The sequence below is a fragment of the Candoia aspera genome, chromosome 4 (assembly GCF_035149785.1).
Source record: "Candoia aspera isolate rCanAsp1 chromosome 4, rCanAsp1.hap2, whole genome shotgun sequence".
NCBI classification, from domain to species: domain Eukaryota; kingdom Metazoa; phylum Chordata; class Lepidosauria; order Squamata; family Boidae; genus Candoia; species Candoia aspera.
In genome coordinates, this window is record NC_086156.1 from 71,816,973 (window position 1) to 71,829,711 (window position 12,739).

Here is a 12,739-nt window from a genome sequence, read left to right on the forward strand (position 1 = left end):
ATGGATTGTTCATCACAATTAGCTGGGGTTGCATAATTTACTAAGCTAAAACCAGACAAACCACATTATGGTTTAGTGCCAGATGTGTGAAGCCAGCCTATACCTGCAGATTAGCATTGGCTTTACTGTCCTTGAAACCTGAATGTCCCTCCCATCTTCCACCGCACTCTGTTTGTTCTTTATACAGAGAAAATACTATTAGCAACCAGGGAATTCTTACAATTCGTAGGGTCATTTGTCACACAGGATTGTCAAACTATAATTTCTATTAATTCCTGTACAAACACTTTGGCTCTGTTTTAAAGAACAGAGGGCAGCTAACAAAAAAACCAACAAGAGTTGTATAAATACTCAGAAATGCATTGAACAAACATCTTCATGAATTGTGTTTCCTTATATAGTATTGGGTTTGCATCTCAGGTTGGCTCTCTGAACCTCCAAACCAATGTAATATGTCACCTTCCTCATGCCCATCTGTGCAATTTGCTAGTAAGGGAAATAAGGCCCAGGCATGCATAACATAAATGTGGGGTGGTGGTGTTTCTAAATGGGGGACCCATAATGATGCTTCAGCTCTGCTCTTTTGGGTTTCCAGCTGCTTCATCCTAGTAAGCAGCTTGAGGCTCTTGAAAATCCTGCAGTTTTTATGTCTGTAAAAACTTGGGAGCTTTCCTCCCAAGGATACACAAAATTGGCTTTTTCCTGAACAGCTTTCTAAAACAGAGGAGTGTCACAGAGAGAGAGAGAGAGAGAGAGAAAGATTTGTTTGCAAACGCTGTGTACTATTGCCATGTGGAGCTTGCAGATTTTATGGGTTAATTTACTAAATACTTCCCTCAGGGTGCTGATGGAGACATCTGTGGTGATAAACCAGACTTGCAGACTGTAAGGCCTGTTCCACAGGGAATTAAGAGCTGGACCAAGGGAGGCCTTGAGGAGATGCTTTTTGTGCAGATGATCTGCTTGGACTGGCCCACTGGTGCTACTGAGTTTGACTGCACCTTGAGTTTCCCAGGGCCCAGTCACATGACCTAATGTGACCCAAACTTTTTGAGAGACTGGAGTTATATCCTTGTCATGGGTCACCATAAACAAGAAGCTAGAAACATATCTGAATATATTAATAGAATTTTGTTTCTTGTACTTTCCGGTCTAATTTTTCACGTAGCTCAAACCCTATTTTAAGGATTTCCAAACAGGATCAAAGAGGTGGCTTGCACAGATAAAATGATTACAACAAAGGGCAACATTGCTGTGGCTTTTACAGGCACTGAATCTTCAACAGCTACACTACATAGCAATCATAAAGTACCTAATGATTGTACAGACACAGGAATAAACCTTATAGCAGAGATCATTTCTGTCTCTTTCAGGTTCCATATCTATTGGGCTTAATAATCTTACCCACCGTATCAGGAGGACAAAGACTTCCTCACTCCCAATATAGTGGTGGTAGTAGCAGTAGTAGTACTGGTGGATTATGTGGATTGAATGGGATCTGCCTCAGTGAGATATGATTCTATTTGAAGAAGTGAAATCCCCCCAGGGATGCATCACTGCAGCTCTACAAAGGCTGACCTGGGGCCAATATGGCTTCTTAAGGAGCTTTGCTTCAATGCCAGGGGCTCACGCAAACAGTATAGAAAGGGCAGGGCTTCAATCACATGGCCATGGCCACCATCTTGATTTTTTATGACCACCTCCTTTCAGGCTCAAATTATCCTACTTCAGACACATTATGTGAAAACCTAGCTCTCTGGAGAAGGCTCTAATGCTGGGAAAGGTGGAAGGAAAGAGAAGAAGAGGACAACCCATAGCAAGGTGGATGGACTCAGTTTATAGTGTCAATGAGTGCACCATTGGGAGACTTGAAAGAACGGGTTAGGGATAGATCGTCTTGAAGAAAATCTTATCAATGTGGTCATTAGGAGTTGAAAACCACTTGATGGCACATCACCATCATCCTCGTCATCATTTCAGATGACCTTGCAGGGACTTCTGCATGTACTGTAGGTTGCATGAGCGCAGATTGTCTTATTAGCTGGTGGGTGCAACTCCTTGGCTTTTGGCATGCTTTGTCAGGTCGCAGTTTTGCTCAAGAGGTGTTTTGTCTGAGCCACAGAGCAACCTTTCGAAGACATGCACAGACCTGGCCATTGTATTTTATATGAGGCACATTGGCTACTCAAATGAGTGAGTGGAGTTTGATATCAGAAATGCCAAAATTCTAACAAAAATACAATACAATACAATATTCAGGATATTCAATCACTCTCCTCAAAGCAGCCATTCCTGAACAGAGGAATCACAAAGTCTTCTTTGCACAAATAACTGCATTAACAGATTTAATTCTTGCAGATTGCACAAACTTCACAGTACCCAACTCCATGTGTGAGTTTGTTCACTGATACAAGAGTACCTGTGCCACACTCAGGATTAGACTTGGTATATGAAATCTTAGACCATAATATATTTTATAGGCAGCAACAGCTCTGGAATTCACTTTCTAGAACAGCCTTTTCTGATATCTTTATTGCTTCTGTAAAAAGTGAAAAAAGAAGGGCAATGGGCTACTTTGAGACAAAAACCTAACAGGCAAGCAGAGGCAAGAAAATCATATGCAGGCGACCAGAACAACAACAGCGACTAGTATGTCTGAGTCACAAAAACAGTGAAGACTCTTGTGGTACATTAAAAGTGGCCATTTCCATATTAGTGATTTATACCAAGGTATAATATCACCCAAATGTTGCTGTGCTGATCTAAGAGTAATGAAAATAATATTTATATCACCCTAGCGATGTCTGGGTGACACTATAAATCACTGGTGAGGAAATGGATGAACATATTGATTAACCTGTGACAGTCTCTTGTCTGGATCTCCCTTTGGTATTTCTTAATTCTAGAATATCCGCTGTGGAAGTCAATAAGGGATTGTTCTAGGATACTGAATTGTTTCCTTCTGGTTTCTGAGAGTTGCCATTTTAGGCCAGATTTGTGTTATTTTGTTCTGCTATATGCCAATACAAAAAAACAGTGCTGGCAGGTGATGGCACATATCTCACTGGGAGATATGTAGGTAAGTAAACTTAATGGCATGATGGGGGTTATTGGGTCCATCTGAGCAACGGTGACAGAATTGGCACATGAGTTTGTTACAGGATCTGTTCTTCTTATGGGGCCTGTCAGTGCTCCTTAGTAACTGTCTGGGGCTTAAACAAGCATAGGCCTATTTCCCGACATATTAGAGCTGTGTGGATTTTTAAAGGAGCACTTTGCTTCATCAAAGGCATGAACAAAACCCAGTGTGTCACCTCCCTCTGAAACCAAAGAATGGTCCTGCTGCACACTTTGCGGCACAACCAATGCAAGCCTGGAAGCTTCAAACATCAAAACAAAGCACTTAATGTAGGCAGGTTGATCCCTGAAGGTAGTTGATCCCTTTAAGGTAGACCAGACTGGAGAACCAATGTTAAGAATGCCAGTTCTACTTTTATTATATGGCTACAGTAACAGAATCTTGCAAGTCTGAAAATGCTCCCCCTCTTCCTCCCTTTATCTTTGTGAGAACTAGGGATGGTCAAGTCTGAGACACTTTCTCAAATTACATTTCTGTCCCAGGCTCAGATTTCTTTTATTTGACTGTTGTCTTCATTGCAGCTCCTCCTGGTCCTCAAGGTTATTCCCACTGCCCATTACAGTAGTGGCTACCATTGTGCAAACAAAGCCCCACCCATCTTTTATATGTGTCTTGCATGCGACACGTATAAAAGGGCCAAGGCTTCCATTATGTGGCCGCTATTGCCATCTTGACTTCTTTATCCTTCCACAGATGCCCCTGGTTGGTCCCCCATTCAAGGCAAAGCAACAAAAGGTGCTTTTCCATGCTGAAGCCATGAGGTATCTTGCTGAGGCAGATGCTGAGCAGTCTGTGGGAAGTATAATTGGCAGCATTCGCATGTAATATTACATCAGCATTCATTTCAAAAATGTGAATTTTTTTCAGCATGATTGATCCGAATAAACAGAGTAGGTAAAAAAGCAGCACTGATGGCTCAATAGGTTGTGAGCATATCTGGCTGAGCAGCTGGGTCCCCAAAAATTGGCAGCTTTTTGTTCCTTAGCCATTGGAATGAGCTGGCTATTGACTAAACTTGCAGCCTTATAAATTGCCCATGTTCTTGATGGAGTTTTTAAAGGTTAATAAAAGAACTCCAAGCAGCTAACAACAATCTTGCAAAGTAGAAGTGTGAACCAAAACTTCCACATTAAGCTTAATTACGTTCAGAAATAAATTCAGCCTTCACACAGTAGTTAGATGAAGAGAAAAAAAGGTAGCTTACATTTATTCAGTGCCATGTTCACTGTTTCAATGTGCACTGTACATCGTAACGTTTCACATGCCATGGCGCTGACGCGTGTTTCTGTTTGGGAGGGAGTTGCTGTGAAACCTTGTGCCAAGCTCTGTATCTATGTTCATTTCAATGGAATGTGTTTGGGTTATGTGCTCTGTTCAAGGACTTTTCCCGCAGACCATCAGAAGCCGTTAGGAGCACCTGGGATTGTGAGCTTGGGAAGATTCTACGGGGGGAGGGATCTCATTTGTACCGAGGGTTTTTAGTTTGCATTTGGTGTGCTTTTATCATTCTCAGCTTTCTTTGTGATCCTGCATACTATTCTTTAATAAATCGGATATCTTTGAATTACTGCTCACGAGTCTGAGAGTGTTTTAGAATAGGCATTCATTACATTCAGTAGATCTGGATACAAGTAGATTCATAGCAGAAAACACTTATTCATCACTGGTTCTTTGTAGACACTTTCTATGGAAACAGAAAGTCTGCGTGCAAGCGAGATGAGAGGACGAGAGCTGCATTCTGCAGCACCTCCTGCTTGCAGGTGTGCCCAAGAGGTAATGGAGATAGTTAATCCCCAAACCCAAGAAGGAGGAGGAAGTGGAAATCAGGTGACCCATGACATCCCACAAGCACAATAGAGATGTGTTTACTAGAAAGACCCCCTTATGCTTATGAGACAATGCTGAGTTGACCCCTGATAATTCCAACAGTTCTTACATGTTTAATAGCAATCTGACATACAAGAATCAAAGGAGTAAAACTTTCCCCACTGCCCTTCACCTTCAACATTCCAGACACACATGTAGCATCACTATAAAAGTAGTAATTTGTTCCTCTCTTCTACTGCTTTGAATGGTTAATTTCTCCTTCGAGTGAACTTGACTCCAGGTGATTTAAAGACACCATGGACTCTTTTTATCAACCGTCCAGAAGTGGCTTGCTATTGCTGCCTTTGGGATGTGTTTGACTTCCCAAGCTAGCCTACAGTCCTGGTATTTCCAAATACTAACCAGGCCCAGCCAGCTTATTAAGCAACTTTTCCTCCAAAATTCCAAATACCAAGACCTCCTGAACTTCAGTCATCTTACACCTTCATCTTTACAAGTTGCCAATACTGTAGTTTATTTCCGCATTTTCCTGTTAGCTGAAGACAATATTTTACATCCAAAGTTTATGCAGTAAGAAATTTGCTGGTTCAATGGGACCAAAAAAAAAGGCTGTGGTTCTTGCAGCAACAGACTGATGCCCCTGCTCTTCTGCAATTTACCTTTATTGTTGGCAAGTCCTGCTGTATTATGCTGGAGATATCAAGGACTAGACTGCAGGAAACAAATGTGGTGCCAAGAGCTGACTGTAGACCTGGCAACAACTCACTGAACAGGAAATGCCTGGGTTTAAGTCCTCCCTCCACACAGAATGAAATTTGATCTTCAGACACATAGCTTTGTTCTGATCACTTTCAACTATATGGCTGGAAATGTGCTACAGTACAGTGCTGTATTCTTCTCCATTGTTCAGTTCATTGGTATTTAGAAAGACAGCCTGACTCATATACAGTATCATACTAACCTCGAAAATTAATTTGGTACTTCTGAACACAGCTATTGTGGTTTTTAGTTCATGGTTTATGGCTTAGGGGATGTGTAAACCCAGTCACTTGCAGCTTATTCAACAAACCACAATTCAACAAAGTATGACTTAGCAATCTGCATGCTGATTGTGCCTGCCTTAAAAAAACCTGTAATTGCTGCCAGATCAGTTGAATCAACCCTGGCAATCAATGAGGTGTCGGATGCTGTAGCCAATTGCCCTCACATCCAGGGTAACAGATGGGTTCTTTCTGTCTTTCCTTGGTCTTGGAGGTGCAGGACTCTCATGTTGGCAGCAACTTGGTGACAGCAAACATCACCCAAGGCTCCTTTACCATTCTCGGTGTACCTACTCACGTAAATCTCTTGAGGATTCCATTTCATGCATCTCACGAAGTGGCTTTTGACCATGAGAACCTCCACAATAATCGTGCTAAGCATTTCTTATTTTTGTATTAGTATATACAAAGCTCTGAACAACTCAGGATCAGATTACCTTGAAGAATGGCTGCAAACCCTCTTCAGGGAGGTGCTGCTCTTGATACTGCAACTTGCTAATTACTAAAGGAGGGCCTTGTCTACAGTGCGGCCCATCCTATGAGAAGGACATCAAGTAAATAATAGGTTAGATGAACTTCTGTCTGAAAGGTAGTTTTATATTTGAGAGATCAGTGCTTCCCTGAACAAAACTGGGGAAACTCGAGGTGCCTTCAGTGATATTTAAGCAGCTTCATTCTGTGCAGAATTTCAACCAGTGTCTTTGCATCTGTCTCTATTGGAGCATGCCTGTGCATTTGCACACAAATGAATGTGCACGTGCACATCCCCATCCTCATTCACTTAACCCAGTGAAGGAGATTTTTTGCATTTGTTCTGGCTGTGACTCTGCCAAACTGTAGAAATAGCCTTGAACATTTTGATATGCTGTTTCCATGGTTTAAAAAAAAAATCAATTTCTCCATGACAGCACTGCCTTTTAATTTCTCCTCTGCTGGGTAAATTCTGGCTGCAGGGGAGACTCAAACAAAGTGTCCTGCTAAATCTAAAAGATGGCTGGAACACATTCCAAGATCTTGGATGCTTGCCATGGAAGAGTCTCTGGACCTGCAGCTGGGGATTGGCTGCCTGCAGCCTGTGTTCCTTGTGTATGATTAGAGGACTGGTGACCTCCAAGGTTGTAGAACAGAACACATGCCCGAAGGGATTGTACCAGGGTGGCACTGCTCTACAAAAGAACTGTGTTGGCCCACTCTGTTCACTGTAACAAGAATTAAGGATCTGCAATCCCCAGAGTTTTGAGCTAAGAATATGCAAAGCAAGGCATTTCTTCCCAATTCAGGAATATGAAGGTTAGTGCAGTCTGCAGTCAAAAAATGCACTGTGTATATATCCAGAGGACTAAGGAACAACAAGGCAGAAGCATGGAGTTTCCTAGAAATATTTCCAGTTTTCTCATCCACCTAATAGCCAAGGGTCAGAAAATATAATATAATTTGAATCAATTCTTTCAAAGGGTATTTAATTTTAAAGATATCTCATCTCTCTGTCCTCTACTCCAAAACACCCTATGGAGGAAGGGGTAAAGGCTCCCTGTCCATAGTTAATGTGATGACTGTTGACTGGAAAAGCTCATGCAAGCTAAGTTGCAATCCAGGATATTATAACTTCTGTATGTGTGTGTGTGCGTGTCTCCAAAGGCATATTTGATAGTTACACCAGAGCCAGTAAGGGGGAGCAATGCATGACACCAAAGACTGACTCTTCTGCATTAACTAAACCTTCTAACCTTTTAGCCCTACTCCTTCCAAAACCTATATAATTTCTTAGGGAAGAGTTTAGATATTGCGTGACAGAAGAATCCCAGGTTCCCATCCAGAATATTATGGCCTCCTGAGAAGAGTCCCCATCCCAGCACACCCAAGTATGTCATCTAATCTGATCAGAGAAAGGGCTTTATGAGCTGTTATCTGTCCTCTCTATAAATCAACCAGCACTTCTGGCCCTCTCCTATTGCCTACAACCCACATGTCCAGCTCCCACCCTTATTTTGTTGACAGGACAATATGATAGAGAACACCTTAATTGTCAACATCCATCCATCCATCCATCTTCCCCTTTCCCATTGCTGGTAAATCATCTACTTGCCTGAGCTGAGCTGCCTGCCCCCTACACACCATAGAGCCTGATTGAGGGACAAGCAAATGCACCATTTATCTGGTAGCAACACACTTACACTCACACAAACCAGAACCCTCCAGATGTATTGAGACTGCAAATTCCAAAATTCCCAGCCAACAGGATCAAAAGTTGGCGGGATCCATTTCTGTAGCTCCTAAACAACCAAAAAACTCACTTGTTAACATTAGAGGTATTATGAAGTAGCAGCAGGAACTGAGTAAATTCTAAAGGGAAAGGTCACTGCTCCTCTGCCTCTGACAGCTGCATTATGGAGAGAGCCCAGCAGCAGAGGCAGAAGGGGAGATGGACCATCATCAGTTGCATAACAATGAAAGAATCAAAAAATGGCTTTTTAGTGGAATGCTGAATTAGCTCTGAAATGGAGGTAAAGGAAAAAATGGCATTTCTAAAAAATGGCCAAAGGTGAAATATTAATTAATTACACAAGATACACTTGAACTAAGGGCATTGAAAAATAACCACAAGGAAATAGGGGGAAAATATGAACCTGTGCTGCAATCTGCTTTCCTTTTTAGCTTTAATATTTGTTCTTAATCTTATTATCGTGTGTATGGAATCTCCCATCTGGACTTGGGAGGGTCTAGCCCATACACTGTGCAGATGTTCCCGTACACAATGCCAGCTACTTGGTTGTGCCGTTCAGTGTATGCTGTGCCTGCCTGCATCTTACACCCTGCCACTATGTGTTGGACGGTCTCTGAGGCCTCTCTGCACAGTCTGCACCTGGATCCTGCCTAGTGTGGTAGACCCCTGCTTCTGTGGATCTGGTGCTTGGTGCCTGTTCTTGTGCTGCTATATTGGTGCCTCAGTGGTGTCTTTTAGTCCAGCCACTGGTAGGATTTCCCAAGGTCAGCCACCTCCGCTATCTGTCCCCTTTGGTTGTAGAGGTTTACATATTGTTTTTAAAATGCACAACAGTTTTGTTGTTTTTTTAAAGTAGAATATAATTTACAATGTAGTTTGTGTGAAAGAATCTTGACTGAAGCTTTGATCTAGCCCTCTTGTGGCGGTGGCTGGTATTCGTTTTCTCAAGGCCTTTGGAATCGCCTGCCCTCCTAGGGTTAACAAGGAACCAGAGACGAAGTCTTTCCAAAGTGCTGTTCAATAATGAATTCAACTTATTAATAAGCATATATATATAAAAAATATGAATTCATAAAGGCCAGCTCTGCATGAGGCAGAATGAAATGCCTGCTTCTTTGAAGCTGCTGATTTTGAATATATATATATATATATATATATATATATATATATATATTTAGATTTAGATTTAGATTTATATTCTACTTTTAACTCTGAACCTCTTGGCAGCATGCAAAGCATTCCCTCCTCCTCTTTTTATCCACAACATCTCTGTGAGGTAGATGAGGCTTATATCACAAAAGGGCAACACAATATTAGTTATTTTTCTACTTGGATAGGAGGCCATCAAAAAAATCCGAGGGTTATAGACTGATCTGGAAGAAGGCAGAGGCAAATCCTATCCACACTGTTGCCAAGAAACCAGCATGGATACGTTCAGAAATCACCAGGAGGTGAGCCCAACCTGAAGGAGACGTCATGTTTTAAATTTATTCCTATGACAGTCAGAAAGGAAAAAGGGTACTTCTATAACTTCCACTTTTGCTACCAAAACAATCTTGTTGGGTCTCATAAGCAGGGAGTGGGGGGGGGGGGAAGCAGGGATTGTTTTATAGGTATTCCAGTCCTTTCTGGTGGGAAAGACTCAGGAAGTGGTGCTGGAGAACTCCAACTCTACCCTCGGCCATTGGCTTTCAGGGAGTCTCAGCATTCCGCCATGTTCCCTTTCAGGCATCTATCTCAGGGGTTGGCAACCTAAATGCTATTGAGAACCGGTGTGGGGTCCAGATCATCTTGGAAATCAGAATTATGTTGGGGGACAGCAAGGCTATGCAGCATGCCAGCTTCCTGTTTAATCTGCTTTAATTAAAAGAATAAATGTAAATATATCTGGTTAGAACAACAAAGAATACCATGGTGGGAGCCAATCCACTTTGTCAGGCTAAGGTCCACATGGAACAATTAGAAGTAATCATCCAGCAGTTTTGCTGTTGCTGCTGCTGCTAAAGTGCTATAAATATGCTGATGGCACCACTCCATGGAGGCCTCCAATAAGCACCTGGAAGCAGTTCTGGGATGGATGAAGGTGAATAAACTGAAGCTTAATCTAGATAAGATAGAAGTTCTGTAGTAGAGAGATGTCATGATCACCGTTGCGATGCTTGTGACATCGCAATGGCTCGCATGACAATACAAGGAGATGGGTACCGGGCGGATTAAGGAAAAAGGCAACTAGCTGACAAAAGAGAGCAACAGGTCCTGGCAACAAAGTATCGACTCTAGCCAGAGGCACAGAAGGAAGACATACAATGTTGCAAAGGAGGTAATTGACAACACCCGACCACGAGGCGCGCCCGAGCTGTCAGAAAGATTACGAGCCTGATTGCCCGGCAATGACCCATCGCCGGCCGGGAAAACAGTCAAGGAAACGCCCGAAGCACAGGAGGGGCTCCACGACCCCTCACCTACTGGCAACGGGACCCAACGGGGCTCGGGGCACACTTGGAGTAAGGAGGGGTGGAGCGCTGACCGGCATGGGCTATTTAAATCCTGTTCCAGCGCGCTCCACTCACTCTCAGCTTTTCTAAAAGGCATGCACTCTGTTCTATCAATAAAGCCAGAACCTAAGCCCACGCTAGCGTCTGTGTCTTTACTGGTTAGCAGGCAGTAAAGCTGAGAGTCACCAAACCAAAATCGCCAAGCTCCACCGGACGAAAATTTTTCCGTGGGAGAGACCAACTGGCGAAAAACGGAACCAGGGACAGCGATGGAGCCAGCACTTTGCACCAGAGGCGTGAAGGACGGCCCGCAAGAGGCAGAGGCAACCCGACGGCAGCCGGAGGCAGCGCACCCCAAAGGAGACGCGGACACCCTCCCTGCCCACACCACACCCCAGTTCCAGACCTGGAGCCCCAACCCTAACGGGAAAACCCCGACGGAAGATGAGGTCGGGGACCAGCAACTCCTCGCTTGGGCCGACGGAACAAGATCCTGGACGGGAACACCCTATTCCACCTGGAGGCTCCGCTACCCCCAAATGCCCGAGCAGGAAGGCGCAAGACTACGTACCGGATAGCATCTGGCAGCACCGACGTCGGACGACCAGGGCACGCTAGACAGGGTCACGGCCCTGGAAGCCAAGGTACGAGACCTGGAACATATGCTCCAGTCCCTGGCAACAATCGTCAGCGAGCACTCCAAGACTGAGGCGGCACAGGGGGTAAGAGGGGATCGGGGCAACACACCCACCCCACCAACAACCCTGAGCGGAAGGGGCCAAGCACGAGACTCTGTTGCAGGAATTCGTGGCCCCAGGCCAGTGGGAGCCATCCTTCAGCACCCACAGGTAGGGGACCCGCAAATTGGGAGGTTTGCCAATGACTTCACCGTACAATTTGACGGGAACCCCACGAAACTGTCCTTCTTCTTAACTAATGCGAGGGACTACATGGCCCAATACGGCCATTGCTTCAACACGGAAGCTGCCAAAATCTCAGCGGTGGCCACCAAGCTCCAAGACAGGGCTGCAGACTGGTACGTACAGATGTCCAAGTCCGGAGCCCCAGCTTTGGCCAATTTCCATGACTTCCTCGCCAAGCTGAAGCAGTACTTTGAGGACCCCCTGGCGAAGGAAAGGGCAAAGTGCACACTCCTAGCGCTGCGGCAGGGAAGAAGAACGGTGGCCGACTACGCCCTCGAATTCAAGGTCCTCGTGGGCAAAATCACGGAATGGTCGGAGGCCATCCTGATCAACATGTTCAAGCGTGGCCTCAACTGGGAGGTGCTTCAGTGGGCACTCTACAGGGACGACCCAGCCTCCCTTCACGGGTGGATTTGCCTAGCCGGTAAAGCAGAGCACGCTCAGCGCACGTTCCTGCTCGCAACTGCAGATGACAAAAACCTGCCCAGCACAAGAGGATCAGTCCCACAGCCGGGGCCAACCTGGCACGCAGACCAACAACGGAGGCTTGCCCGCAGGCAGTGTACCAGGTGTGGGAAAATGGGCCACCGAGCGGCGGACTGTTTCACAAACAGAACAACGGATCGCCCGCCCAGACCCACACCAAAGATACCGCACAAACCATCCAACCCCCCCAGATGGCTGACAGGAGCATTAGCAACCCCGGACGAGGACGCGGATGCCTACCTTGCAGGGGACACAATCGACGCCCAAGAACAGCCGGCGGAAAATGCTCCCCACCTGCTCTAAGCAGCGCCGCTGGGCAGGTGGTGAAGAAGGGGCGCAACAACCCCAGGGTGAGTGACAATTGCTCCATCCTGGCAGGGACAATTGAACTTGCTTACGGCCCTAGAGCCATTGCGGCCGAAGCTATGGTGGATTCTGGGTGCTCCAGAAATCTGATCCACCCGGATATTGTCACCACACTAAAACTGCCCTGTTTCCCCCTCCCCAAACCACTGGCATTCCATCAACTAGACGGTTCTACAGCGGGGGGGAGACCGGCCACCCAAAGGACCAGAATGGTCACCCTGACAATGGGCACCCACAAG